The sequence below is a fragment of the Mercenaria mercenaria genome, chromosome 11 (genome assembly GCF_021730395.1).
Source record: "Mercenaria mercenaria strain notata chromosome 11, MADL_Memer_1, whole genome shotgun sequence".
NCBI classification, from domain to species: Eukaryota; Metazoa; Mollusca; class Bivalvia; order Venerida; family Veneridae; genus Mercenaria; species Mercenaria mercenaria.
Genome location: NC_069371.1, coordinates 66,026,092 through 66,040,099, shown reverse-complemented (window position 1 = coordinate 66,040,099; position 14,008 = coordinate 66,026,092). Strand labels below are relative to the sequence as shown.

The 14,008-nt window shown below is 32.2% G+C and overlaps 1 protein-coding gene and 1 long non-coding RNA gene across 5 annotated transcripts in view; both read right to left on the bottom strand.

Annotated features, from left to right (window-relative positions):
- The window catches only part of LOC123532767 (uncharacterized), a 61,615-nt gene extending 56,783 nt beyond the window's left edge, over positions 1-4,832 (bottom strand). For 2 of the 3 annotated variants that reach the window (XM_053517611.1, XM_053517614.1), the window contains exon 1: positions 741-1,963. The gene's annotated coding sequence lies outside the window, so the exon portion shown is untranslated. Of the gene's footprint in view, positions 1-740; positions 1,964-2,069 lie in introns of those variants that run through there. The other variant, XM_053517612.1, reaches the window with a different exon arrangement.
- Positions 4,833-6,455: 1,623 nt separating this feature from the next.
- LOC128546625 (uncharacterized) overlaps positions 6,456-14,008 on the bottom strand; it is a 118,347-nt gene continuing 110,794 nt past the window's right edge. For both annotated transcript variants that reach the window (XR_008366109.1, XR_008366110.1), the window contains exons 2-3: positions 11,378-11,538; positions 6,456-11,175 (exon numbers count right to left, since the gene is read on the bottom strand). This is a non-coding gene — a long non-coding RNA (uncharacterized LOC128546625). The remainder of the gene's footprint in view (positions 11,176-11,377; positions 11,539-14,008) is intronic.

Sequence of the window (14,008 nt, the reverse complement as noted above, 5' to 3'; positions counted from 1 at the left end):
TAAAATGTAAAGAACACGATGAATAATGCAAAACACACCCAAAATCAGTTATGTAAAAATGTGTTTACGTTTGTGTTAGAATATCAGCTGCAAACATAATAATATTGCAAGATGTAAATAAAAATATGAAATGTTAAATTGTTTGATATATTCCTATCTGCTTTAAAAACGATAAACTATTTCCGACTGAAACGTTTTCAAGTAACTCTTTCAAAGATTGAACGTCATAATATGTACTGCGTTGTGTAGCAAAGTCCACACAGTCGATTAAAATATGTTTTATAGTTAGCGATGTTTGACATGGTACACATTCGGGTTGATCATCTTTATTCAAAAGATAAGAATGAATCAAGCGGGTATGACCTATTCGACAGATCTGTTCCCTTGGTGCCATTCCCCTAGAGTAGGTTTGATATCATGAAGTTTATTAAACGAAGCATTGCCATTTAGATAAAATGTATTTGTTTATATTGGGCCTAAAGTCGGAATGTGGTAATTTCAAATTAGATTGTGATAATATAAAGGAATTTCTTTGCTGCAATATCAGCATCCTCGTTTCCATGAATACCAACATGACTGGGAATCCAACAAAATATGATAGACATTTTTAAAGAAACCTGAGAAAATATTTTGAATGAATGGATTTTCCATATTTCGGTTTTGAATTGACTGTAAAGAAAGCGAGTCGGAAAAGATAATAAATTTTTCAATAGAAATTAAGTATGGCGAAAATATCTTACTTTTCCATTCCTCTTTTTCAAATCTTTCCCTGAACTTTGCGCATATACCTGAAATATACTGTTATATGATATTAATTGTATATAAGATTATCATTTAGTCAAAACTACGCATTTTGCAGAGAATGTGTTGCTACTCATGTAAAGTATTTAAAAAACTGAAAAAGAATAGCACTTTATCATCTTGTCCTTGCTTTGTCAATGCTTAAGAGAGAGTTATATCTGTAAAAATTACTATGATAATCCATATTAAATTAGCTGTATATCTTTTATTTTATCTAGAAGTGAACTGGTTTTATAAGTTTTCGTAATGTTCATATATTACAAAATATATAAAGTTTAACAAATAGAAACATCTTTACTACAATGACATATTCATGCATCATATATATGAATTGTATTGTAAACAAACATCACACTGCATTGAATTTACAATACCAACCTATTCATATTCATTAATGATTCCTAATTGAAAAAAGTACAATATTAATAAACAATAGTTCTATTCATATATATTGTTTGATCCAATTGGAACAAGACGCATTTCATCAGTTCTGTTTTCATACCTTCTTCAAACGAAGACAGTAAATCATTTCCTTGTCCAAACAATAAACACAAAACATAAAATATTTTTCTACCATAAGTCCGATAAACATGTCGACTTAATTAATTAAGCTCTTTGGCGCTTTCGCTTTAAAAACAATACCACACACGGTTAAATACGGGGGTACAAGCACCGTAAACATATTACTCTCACCAAATTACATAATTGTCTGAGGACATGTTCTTCCTTCTCAAGAACGAATTAAACCATTCAATGGTTAAACTAAGACAACAGTTGACAAAAGCTTTTCTGTTAAATCAAGTCGCCGGCTTTATATATTAAAAATGGCAATACATATAACAAAAGGAAAATAGAAGGCCCTCTGTATGCGAGACAACTGTACATTATATTTTATCTTGCCTCCTACAAGTTTCTTGCATTTCTATTGGTCAATAGACGTCACGTGGAGACAGGATATATTCCATATCCTGCTAGTACATTTCAGATATGAATTTTGATTTAAACAAATGGCTGCCGTTTTGTTAATTTACAAAATATTAGATTATAGCATGTAAGTAAAGGGTAGTCGGCAAGATAAAATCGTTACACTGCTTGTTGGTGACAGGATACGGGATATACGCTGTCGAGGAAATCCATATCAGGCGAGAGCAAAGCGTATATCCCGTATCCTGTCACCAACAAGCAGTGTAACTAATAATATGTAACTAAACCAATTTATGATTATGTTTTGGCCACGATGAAGACACGTGAATGAATTAAAATAGTACCTGTTTTCTTGTGGTAATAAACGCCGTCGAAGACTCTTGTTGTACAAGTCTCGACACAGTAGCTGAAAAAGATCAACTCAGCACGCGTATGTTGGTGTGTGCGGGTGTGTTTTACAATTTTCCAGTCATATAAACGCTGGTGTCTACGCGTAGCAGTAAGCGCAAGGCTAAACTTATATTATAGTACTACCCCACTAGAATATCACGCCGTAAACGCACTACATGATACCCCACCCAGTCACATTATACTGACACCAAGCTAACCAGTCCTAGCACTATCCTCTCAATGCTGGTCGCCAAAGAAGGAAATTACTATTATCTGTTTTCACTTCTTCGATAAGATGCGGCCAGAGAACGAACAAACGACCATCCGCACTCGATTTTCTTTTTGTGTACGATTACGTTAAAAGTGATTGTTTTGGAACCTTTATTGTTGTGTTACACAAATGGTTAGCAAAAATTAGACTATGTAATAAAAGAGTAATTTAATTTTTTACACTGCAGAGATATATTTGGACACGACACAACTAAAAATCGTATAGAACTCTCTTCGTCCAGTATTTTATATGTGCACTCGTCCTATCGTAACTCCGTATCTAACACCATCGTGAGTTTACCCTAAAATTATCGCGTCATTTTAGACATAGCACAACTGTAGAACAGAAAATATGCATTAATGTAATAGAATCTTTGAAAAGGAAGTTATTCATTATTGAATTTTAATAATAATCTGTTTCAAAACGACGTTTTATTTTGAATCGGTTCATCTAATAAAACCAACAACATTCTTGAATCTACACATACTGTAGAGGATATTACTGAGTATCTATTCATATTGAATTTATTAAACGAGTTGAATGACATAATAAAATGAAAGGCTCTGCCGAACATCAAACATTCTTCTTTCTTCTACTATTATAAACAAGTCAATTTAACCAATGTCTCTTATACTATTAATAGAGATGGTAGCCTACCTAAAAATACAAGATCATCTGTACAGATTTTTTCGGAGTGAAATGATAGCTAAGTGCACCAAAAATTTTATATTTAAAAAATGACTGTCTCAAAGTATCTGGAGCAAAATGGACAACTCTTGTATTGACCGTTATTCAATGATTTTAGTATTTCCCCAATTGTAGTCTATCTCAAATGTCTCCACATCTGAATAAATTGAATAGAGTATAGTGTAAGTTTAGTCTACTTTCAACATTTTGAAAGAGCCTTTACTGAACGTCCTTTTGTCTGTTAATAAAATCAAAATTCAAGACTACCCAAGAGTCTAAAAGTCATGAAAAAAATCTCAGTGAAAGAGAAAGAAATTATTAAAGATTTTATAATATAAACAAAGCCCTACACTATTTTACAATCAATATTTTCAACTCATGCATGCACTCAGTTCAGGTGGTAAGTGTTGATATAATTGTAAACGAGAGGACACAAGCAAAAATCTTTTTTCAAGTTGTGTAAACAGTTTAAGTTGTAAATTACTGTTGATATCTGAAGTGACCCGCTTACTTAGTTAAAAAACAATAAATAAAACATCTTATAGATTATTTAAGGTAGTTGACCTGTAATGAAAATCATCAAAAATGTTATCTCCATATGCTTATTCAGCATTTATTCATTTTTCATGGAAAGTAACGATCATGATATTCCATGTAGAGAATGTTGAATTGCTTAAAATACATTGCAGAAAGTCACGCACCGATTTGAACTGTCCTGAAATTTTACCAGACCTTACACCAGAAATTGCATCAAGACATATCATGCCATCGAATAATAGGAAAGCTCTTTGTTCGATATTGTCTGCAATGAACATTTTAAACATGGTGGTCATAAGTAGCTGGTTACAATTCCAGAATTATCTAAATTCATTATACAGACCGGATAATTCCCGCAAAGTTGTAAAATGGGTATGATTATCAACAATAATGGAAAGCATAGCATAAAGAAGCATAGAAAATATTGTGTAGGAAAAATATATAAAATTTTGAAACTGAAAATTGTACTCAAAGAATGGTAAATGATGATGACTTTACAAGATTTCGATTTTTGCATGCAGATATAGAAAGAGCGATAATATAGGAATGTGCGGATACTTACCTGAGCTAATTGCATGCTTATGAAATTAGCAAAAATATGGATTTGTAAATATGAAAACACATATATTAGATCCATGTGTCTTAATTGTGGAACCTTGTGTTGTGAACACTTGCAGAGGGAAATTGTACAGAACCTTGCATGATGTCTTTGGTGCCCAGGAAATTTTGTCAGGTGATAGTGAAACCAAGTTTCAAAAACTTATAGGCAGACGCTTATTATCTCTACAGAAAAGGAATGCTCATAAACATTTCTAAGAATAGAGATAGAATATATTTACCATTGTATTACATATGCTAGAAGTATACAACTTTAACAAAGGTCTTTATTAACAAATCAGTATTGTTATTGCGCTAACATGAACGTGTATGTATTAAGTTTGAATGTCTGTTTTGTTTTCTTCAAAACAACCCAACTATATATAGCATTGCCATTTGATATAATATAGGTTTTGTATTACATTGAGATGAAGAGATTCATCTTTAATCATATCCAATGCTCATATAGTCAAAATTGTTGACAATATGTTCAATATTTATATTTCAATTATTTACTAAGATTTAAAAGTTCATAATTATAGGTTATTAGCTTGGTATCGGGAAATATGCACGAGTTCTTCAAGGTAAATATTGCGCGACTTTAGGAGCGCAATATTCTTCCGCTGAAGAACGAGTGCATATTTTCCAATGCAAAGATAATAACCTTTTTATTGCATACACATCTACATATATAAATATTATGTAAATATCATAAATATGTTCAATAGCCTGCATAGGATTGACAATACTGAACTAAATAGAAAAAAAGTGCAACAACACACACTGAATTACGTCACGCACCCCATATGAAATTCAGGCGTCAGTGTATGGAAAAATATTGACGTTTCCGGTACCAGTGTAACTTAACGGGGAATTGAAACGAGTATGTAATAATTTTGTATATATGTTACCTTTCTGTGATCATATATTATATTTTGTATAGTTATGTAAATCACTCAAATGTGGAAATAAAGAGTATGTATACAGTTTTAGGACAAGGCGTAGCTGGAGAATCAATTTTGATTTGGAACTTTCAGGCTTGTTATCTTGTCAGCATAATGTCCCATTAAGAATCAGATAATGTGAATTGATGGCACTGACAATATGATACGCTTAGAATCTGTTCTAATGTGGTTTAAAAAACTAGAACATGTTTAATGATTGTAAAACTTTAGTCAATGTTAAATTTTGTGTCTCACAACAAGAATGAATGTGATAACTCAATAGTTGTTTTATTTTGAGATGTGTTTTATTAAAAATCTTTATTGAAACTGTTTAACATAATGAAAATAAGAATAAACAATGTAGTCATTTTATATTGTAACTTGTGATAAAATATAATTTTAAATAGAAAAGGAATCTATATTTATATATTTATTAGTTTAGATATAATTTATATTGTAAATGGCAATATTTTATAAAATTATAATATGAATGCAACTTTGAATCAAGATCTAAAGTTTGAAATTTATAACTCAGGGGCATAGTTAGGCTAAAATGGAATTGTAGGCCACTGTTCAAGGAGGGTATGGCATGCTTCCGAAGAAAATATTCACATTATAGATGCAAAATGTTGCTTTTTGGATTATATCTTTTTTTAAAATGGTGTATAGACCCGAGGAAGATATTGTATAATTTATAAAGTAGACCAGTGTCAAAGGCGTAGCTGGATCATATTGGAAGTATTAGTCACTGTTCTAGGGGGGTGGAGGATGTTTCCCTGGAAAAAAAATACATTCTAGATAAAGCATGATGCGTTTTGGTGAAATTCATAATTCAGGGGTGTTGCTAGCCAAAAATGGCTAATGATATTTACCTCCATCAACATGTAAATTCAAAAGGAATAATTCAGGAAATCAGACACTGAACTTGTTGAAAAAGAGCGATGTGATTTTCATTAATTATAAAAACAAATCAGAGCTTTTGCTGCTTATAGTTACACTGTGAACACAGTTAGATGCGACACACATTTTTAATAGAAACATGTACTTCACTGCATTTTATACATTAATAAAAATATTCAACATTGAAACATTGGGACTAGAAATAGAAATAGTAAGTTTTATAATCACAGTATTTTTTTTTTAATTTCAACAGATTGACTGTACAAATTAAGCAGTACTGTTACTTTCAAATTTAAAACAATCCTGTACGGATCCGTATTTCTAGACAAGTCTGTTAAGGGTTTTCTAGGGGTATGGACCTCCGTTTTTCTAGAGATTAAGAGTCATTTACATTTCAAATGTTTTTGAAAATGAAATAACAAGCAAGCCTTCATCAGTATTCACCTTAATCTTGGATCTAGATGGTTTACAGATAACAAAGTTCACCCGATCTTTCGAAAGGTAAATAATCGAGAAACACCAAATAAATCATGAGGATTCGAACTGGCAGACACAAAGATATAAAGATTAAACAAAAGAATGTTAAATATGTTATGAAAACAAAACTATTTTTAACGATAATTTACCCGTAGAGTATTTATGTTTTCCAGACATTTAGTAGCCGTTACGAGATACAAGGGACGTTTTCACGAACAGTTTCTTTTACTTAATGTCGGTTAATGCATTATTAAATAATCAGTTCCTTGTCGATTATCATTATATCTTGCTTAATAACAAAATAAATAGGTAATATTTTTATGCCTATTACCTCGACATTTCGAAGAATGAGCTTTCCTACTCACCAGGGCGTCGGCGGTGGCGTCACACCTTGGTTAATATTTTTGTAACAGTCCACATTTTGACAAAGTCTTTTGAGATAAAGCTTTGACACTTTCAACACTTGTTTACCATCACTATGTCCAGTTATAGGCAAGAGTACATAACTCCATCAACGATTTTGGCTTAATTATGGGCCCTTTTGACTTGAAATTCTTGGTTTAGTTTTTCGTACCAGTTCATATTTTATGTAAGGTGTTTGACATATGGCTTTGAAACATTTATCACTTGATTATCATAACAACCTCTATCTGTAGGCAAAAGTACATAACTCTGACAAATAGTCTGGCAGAATTATGGCCCGTTTTGGACTTTGAAATTGGTTCAGTTTTTGTACAAGTCCAAAACTATTTGACACTGAACACTTGCTTATCATCATGATTTCCATTTGTAGGCAAGAGTACATAACTCTGTCAACTATTTTGCCTGAATTATGGCACTTTTTGGACTTGGAGATCAGTTAAATTGTTCATGATAGTCCATATTTTGCCTTAACTGTTTGTCGTATGGCTTTAAAACTTTAAGGAAGTCCCTACCCTAGAAAAACGCTAACAGGCTTGTCTACAGATACGGATTCATACCCCAAGGCACTTCCTTTTATGTGTCCTAATGTTAAATCAGTTTGTTGACTGTACACATTTATAACAAAAGAATGACATGTTTAAGTAATTACAGTTATGTATTAAAGTATTATGCATGTTTCCATTTTTCGTAATTTCAGAGCTCAAAAATAATTGATTTAGTATCTGAGTTACACTTGAATCTATATGACAAGTTTTAAACTAAAGTACTTTTCTGTATGTCTTCTTCAATATTTTTTAATTTACATGTTAATTGTATTTTAATTCACAAGTTTTTGTTTCATATATATCATAATAACCTTGACATTTTTAATGACTTCAGTGATGCTTGAACAGAGTTGTTTCACATTTATGAGGTATGACATTTTATACTGTATGGTATCACAATGTTTTGTCTTACACATTCCTCCTTATCATTTCACACATTGTCCAGATTTGACCACTGTTGTAATCTATAGCTCCACTGCTGAATGTTAATGTCCATTTTATTGACTTTGGGTTTTAATATTAATTATATGCACCATCTTAGCAATCTAGGAGAATTTCCTTCTCTACCCTTGTCCTATAACTGTATAGAGTATATACTTTAATATGTTGTAATTTCAGTTGATGACTCTTACGTTTTGTGTTACATTATTTGTAGCAAAGTACTCTTGAACAGTCACAGAAATGCTTCTGAATCAAATGAATCATGCAAAAGAAACACTTTCAAAATGATTAGCTGAAACGATGAATATAACCAGTCTAGCTACGTTGTTACATAAACGTGATACCAATTTTTTTTTTTTAAAGATCAAACTTTCTATCAGGGCCTCACTACAACTTATAAAATAACTGTCAGTGTAAGCTATGAGAAAAGTGTGCATGTTGTATATTGAATACAAAGAGATTTAAACAAATTTAGGTCATATTTGTCTGCCTGATCAGTTGTTGGTAAAAGGACCTATTTGATTTTTCTTTCACTTTTGACCAATGATTTATGTTGGCATCAGTTTATTGGTCAATTCAGAGTTGTTCGCCTTAGATTTTCTTGGGTAGGTCTCCACTTTTCGTTTCATTTACACGAAATTCAGAAGCAAACGACTTAAGTACTACAGTATTATAAATGTTTATAAAGCTAATGATACAAGATATACATGTGACTACTGTGACTCTGTAAAACTGAATAAAGTTAAACTGACATTGCGCGGTAATTCATATGACATTAAAGTGAGTCGAGAAACAATATCAGCAATATACTAGGAGAGACTGGGCACATTGGGACAAACATTTTTTCGTTGTTCTAAAACATTTCGAAGTAACTTTCTGTGATTGCCATACTATTTTGAAGTATAATATTTCATGTACATGAGGGGTAGTCAATGGTCATGTTTTGTGCTATCGTTTCTGAGATATGCATCATAGAAGACTACCACTAAAATGTCCCATTGTAACCCGAATCCGGGGCACCACGGGACACATCATGACAACCATGGGACAATGACATATAAAAACAAATCTCTAAACTTTATTCCAGCTGAACTGCAATGATAAAAAAATGCTTAAACATCAACATCAAGAAAGAGACTAATCAATTGCCAGTCAATTACAACGACAGACCTACCTTTAACTTGAAACAACCTTAAATCTTTAATTTTATTGAAATATAAACAAATCTATGGACTTTACTTCATCCTAGTTGCAATGACAATTCTAAAACATCATCATTAAGACACAGACGAATCAAATGTCAATTAAGTACAATGACAGACCTACCTGAGACAACATTTATGCTTTAGGTTAAAAAATAAAACAATATTGAATGAATAAACATATTTGTTTATTAACTTCTCAACTTAAAGTATAAACTGACTTCTCATAACTGATTTATCCAGTAATGGCATGTCACAATATCCATGCCTTTACTCAGAAATAATGAGTTAAGTCGAGGTCAGATCTCAGCAATTTTCAGCTTTTGCAGTGCCTGCTGTTTTGCTTGGTAGAGGCAAGTTTATTACAATGTCATTTTCGTGGATTGACATTTCAGAAAACTCACAGGTCAAGTTTTTTACATTTGTATGCATTAATTTACCGATGTGATAGCTTGTGGGTTTCTTCCAGCTGTACTTAACACTGTTCCATAGTGCCCAATTGCATGTGTCCCATCGTGCCCAAACCCCACCACCCTTACATCTTCAAAATAATATGAAGGTCATCTGCTTCACTGGGATTAAACATTTTGTGAAATTATCAATGAATGTATACTTTATATATAGTGATATAGAAATGATTTCAAAGTGTTTACCGCAGAACTTCATGAGACAATATTTGTGATGTTTTTTTATCCTGAGAGTAGTAAAAAAAAATGAAAACACTAAACTGAAGTTTTATTTTAAATCCACCCGCCTTCAAACTCCGTTAAAAAACAGCTTGAAAAAGGCAAGATTTTTAGCGATTCAGATAGACCAGTTTACTTTCCAGAAAAAAGTTACATCTGATGTCCCAATGGTGCCCATGTGGTGCTCCGGTCTCCCCTACATATAAATAAACACACACTACCCTGTACACACATGTTGTTTTTTTTTTTTTTTTTTTTTTTTTTTTAAATCGTGAGATGAATGCTACATTATTCTTAATCCCATTTAAGCGTATTTGTTTGTTTGTTTTGGGTTTAATGCCGTTTTTTCAACAGTATTTCAGTCATGTAACAGCGGGCAGTTAACCTAACCAGTGTTCCTGGATTCTGTACCAGTACAAACCTGTTCTCCGCAAGTAAATGCCAACTTCCCCACATAAATCAGAGGTGGAGTTATATGATTCTGGCATTAAGCTAAATATCTCTGGACTTTTCTTACAATTAAATTGCGACACTTCAGATTGGTCATGGACTAAGAATATGATAAGATGAATTCCAAAGGTCAGTCAAACTCCTTATTTTAGCAACTTGGACATAGAACACTATAGCATTCAATCGACAAATTATTAGAGATATATTAATAAGCTATTCTTTACCACATTTACTTGTAGTTTGGTTGAAACTGACTCGAATAGAAGTTATTAAATATATTTACAATAAAAATATTTTATGTTAATTATTTATTATAAACAAGTATAAAGACAACTTTTTGAAACTACAGTTCGGTCATGTTCATATTGTTACATTTCGTTTATATTGAAGTCAGATTCATAATAGCGTCATGGCGGCACTAGCACGCCCACATAAACACTTGATTCATTATGAGAAAATTACAATGTTTGAAATCCAATTCCTTTCCTTTGATCTCATGTAGTTCGTCAAAAACAGCCTTGATATTTTTTAATGGTATCGCATTTAAAGGCCGGACAAATCTTATACAAAACTCGATTTGATTTCTTATTTCTGAATCTGTTGAGCATAGAGAAAAAAGAGGATTCAAAAGAACATTTTTGTGTCAGTTTGAAAGAATGAATCAATTTACAAGGATTCTAACATATTTTGTAACTCTAAAGCAAGAAAAGGCCAAATCTAAATTGGATTATATTGTTTCTTATGGAAAATACAAAACCCATGATTTATAAACTATATTTACTTAGCATATCGTACACTGAACCGTTTAGGACTTGTTTATTTATAGGTGATATAATAATATTGTTTACCTGCAGGTGGTCTCGTTCTCAGTTCCATTTTTAGGTTACCCTCTTGTTAAATCTGAAATATACTGATACAAAGTAAATGTTTAACTTTGAATGGACTTTTTCGCTACTTTTTTGTTTAAATTTCATGTAGAAGTATGTCATTATGATTAAAAAAAATCTCCATTGAATCTTTATAACTACTTAAATTGCACACTGCAATTATGATAATATCAACAATTTCTAAAACAGAAAACTCAATTTAAAATAGTTTGTACCTAAAATATGTCAGGACTTCGGGGATGTATTCCCTTGTCTTCTCAACTGGTCATTTACAGTTGCCCAAATGCTCTAAGTTACAGATTGTCGCAGAACTGTTTCTCTCTCATGTTATACAAAGTTAATCTTCTTTTTATCTTGTCATTTAGGTTATAATATGCTGAAAAAAGACGTAAAATAAATTTAACTCATATAATTTATACGGCCTATTTGATCAAGTGATATCTTTTTTCTGCATGTTGTAACAAAATAGCACAGATTCCCTTGAGAGTTAAACTTTCGTATGATAAACAATTAACGGAATACATCAAAATACAGAAACATGTTAATAATGTTAGCTATTTGTAACACAAGATTATCCATATTTTTTTCTATCAGCAATTCTAAAATAACTTCTTAACCGATCTGACCATCATCCACAATGAAACGTTCGCAATTTGAAAATACTAAACTTGTTCTATAGACTGGAACGGGTATGTAAGGCAAGGTAAGATTGTGTTACATCACTCAAAGACTTTGGAAATGTCTCCCTTTCAAGTTTAGAAAGGCTTGCTATTTAAAAGCTTTTAAAAACCAAATTCCTGTTTGAACAATTTATGAACTGACCGATACTATGTTTCTTCTAATGTTTAATATCTGAATATATAGTGGATACTTTCCTTTACTTAAAAAAGTTAGGTGTTTACGATAGCTTATGTATCATCTATTTGAAATTCTATTGGTAACATGTTTTGGACATCAGTATGGCCGCCATCTAGATTTTCAAAATGGCTGCCATATGTCAACAAGCATACCGTTATATTGCTTTTTTTTAACTTTCTCAATCGTTCGTACAAAGGCACACAAAATTATATTTCTAAATGGTAAACACTTGTATTTTAAATCTTATTATGATGTTTTAATTAAGTAATTATGTTTAATACGTGTAAAACATAATTTTATATTTTTCAATGTCAATGTGAGAAATAATGGAAGTAATAAGTGACTTATTTTAATCACGTGACGTATACATAATTTTGTATAAGTAGCACGTATTATTTATGAGAGCCTACGGAGTTTTGGTGTACCCAAAGGAGCAGTTTTATGTACTGACTTGTGTTTTGCTATATTGCTTAACATATGTTATATATTTTAGCTTCTTTCACTAGACGACTTTTACCTGGTGATGTCACGACCCGGAAGTACAATACTCGAGGTTATTTTATCTTCACTCGCCTGGATGTGATTTTCCCAGCGCAGAGCATTCGTCCCATGGTTGTGCCGTAACCCGCAAAGACGATGACTCTTGCTATCAACTGAAACAGGTCAAGGATGCAAACAACTACACAGGGAGCCAAAACGGAGTCAACGTTTTCACGGTTTAGAGGGATTTTACTTGGAGATAATTATGTTGTTTATTTTTCTGCTACTTAAAGTTCGAAGTTAACTGAAACACTTGTGTCACGGAACTGTTAGAGTTAGAATTTTATACCTGTTAAAAAGAGATACTGAGCTCAGATTTTGTTTTCTTTTTTTTTTTGTTTATTCTTTCTAGCAATAATTGCTTTTCTTTCACTTTACATGTATTCATTGTAAATAAATCATTTTCTGTAAATAAATTTGTAAAATATTGTAATGGGTGTTGATTTGTTCTGGTAGTTATTGTCCTCGGTAGTGTTGTATGGTGTTAATATATTCTAATAATTTAAACATGACTATTGTAGCAGAGTTAACGAAAACAGGACAGGAGTTACGTAACTTTGTTAAGGAAGAACAGGCTAGGGAACGTGAGGAAAGACATAGTAGATTAGAGGCAGAGACAAATAGGTTAGAAGCAGAGAGAGAAAGAGAGAAGGAAAGGTTAGAAGCAGAGAGAGAAAGAGAGAGAGAAAGATTAGAAGCAGATTGGGAAATATTAGAGTTAGAAGCTAGGTTGCAGAAGGAAGAGATAGAATATGAACGACGTAGTAGCTTTGAAGCCGAAAAGGAAACGTTAGAGTTAGAACGTAAATTATAACTAGATAAGTTAGAAATGGAAAAGGAGAAGTTAATGTTAGCTAGGAAGTTAGAAACAGAGAAGGAGCAGCCAGAAAGTAGGAAGTTAGAGACAAAACAAGTTTAAGAGAGACTTGAGTATGAAAAGGGTACTGGTTAAGATATCTCCCTTTGATGAGAAAATTGATTCTATGGATGCGTACTTAAATGTGTACGAAACGTATGTTGTTGCGCAGGATTGGGACAAAGAGATTTGGTCACTAAACTTACCGTTCCGTCTGAAAGGTACGGTAAGAGGTTTTTGATAGGCTTCCGTTAGAAGACCGGAAGGACTATGATAAACTGAAAGCCGTTTTGTTACGTCAGTTCGAACTCACTGACGATGGCTATAAGAAAAAGTTTAGAACTGAAAGGCCCCGTGATAATGAAACATTTGTGATGTTTTTAGCCAGAATAAGTAGGTATTTAGATGGTTGGCTTAGGTTGAGTAAGGTAGAGAAAACTTACGATGTCGTGAATCGAACCAATACGGACCGAGGCCATAAACCATATGAAATACCTCAGAGACAATATCCTAGTAATCGAAATGCAAGCAATAGTAATAGAGGTAGTAGTAATGGTGCAAATAGGGGTAGAGGTTATTAACCCTTTATTGT